This window comes from Octodon degus, unplaced genomic scaffold (assembly GCF_000260255.1).
Source record: "Octodon degus isolate 3935 unplaced genomic scaffold, OctDeg1.0 scaffold00005, whole genome shotgun sequence".
NCBI classification, from domain to species: Eukaryota; Metazoa; Chordata; class Mammalia; order Rodentia; family Octodontidae; genus Octodon; species Octodon degus.
This window is the reverse complement of record NW_004524581.1, coordinates 671,028-671,875: the sequence shown is the minus strand read 5'-3', so window position 1 is coordinate 671,875 and position 848 is coordinate 671,028.

The following is an 848-nucleotide window of genomic DNA, read 5'->3' as shown; positions in this document are numbered from 1 at the left end:
TCCAGCTTCAGCCTCCCCAGTGATAAGACTATAGGCATGCACCACCACACACCCAGTTTCAGGCCCAGCACTGCAAGCCCCAGGATTCTTGGTCAAAATGGCACACATACCAAGATCAAACTCGGATCTTTGTGCTTGCCACCCAGGTGCCAATTCCACCAACATGTGATAAAAAAAAAAATACAGTGAATACTGCTACCAAATGTCATCCAATAGAAAGATTGCCTTGTGAAAACATGGCATACCCTCATCCTCCTTATTTAGGAGATCTGGCACTTTCCAAGTGCTGGGTCTTTCTAAAAGTCAAAATGATGGTGAAAGATTCACATCTTGAATGGATGCAGGACATCCAGACAGCCATGACAGTACACATAAAGATAAAAAGCCACTTCAGAAAGTAGCAAGGATGGGATGAGTGAGTTCAAAGCAAGAGAGATTATTCTGAGGGAGTGCAATTGCAATGCAGCTTTTATTGTAATATTTTTAAATTTAAAAACACCGTAATTTCTATCATCTCTCATATATTAAGTTGAATATTTTCTTTTTCAACATATTCTCCTGCTCACACACATTCATCTCAAATGCGATGCCACTAATCATCAAGCATGGGTACAACTGCAATGCTGGACTTCTAAGTCTCAGTCACTATTCTCTGACCAAGCAGGTTCGTGCCACCGCGAGCAAGCGAGCGGTAACCAAAGAGGAGATGGATGCACTTTGCATCTCCCCTTGGATGACTGCTTTCTAGCCAGTAACCCTCATTTTAAAATCTACACTTATGGGGCTGGGGAGATGGATTAGTGGAGTAAGTGCTTTCCTGGCAAGCGGAAGGGCCTGAGTTCAATCCC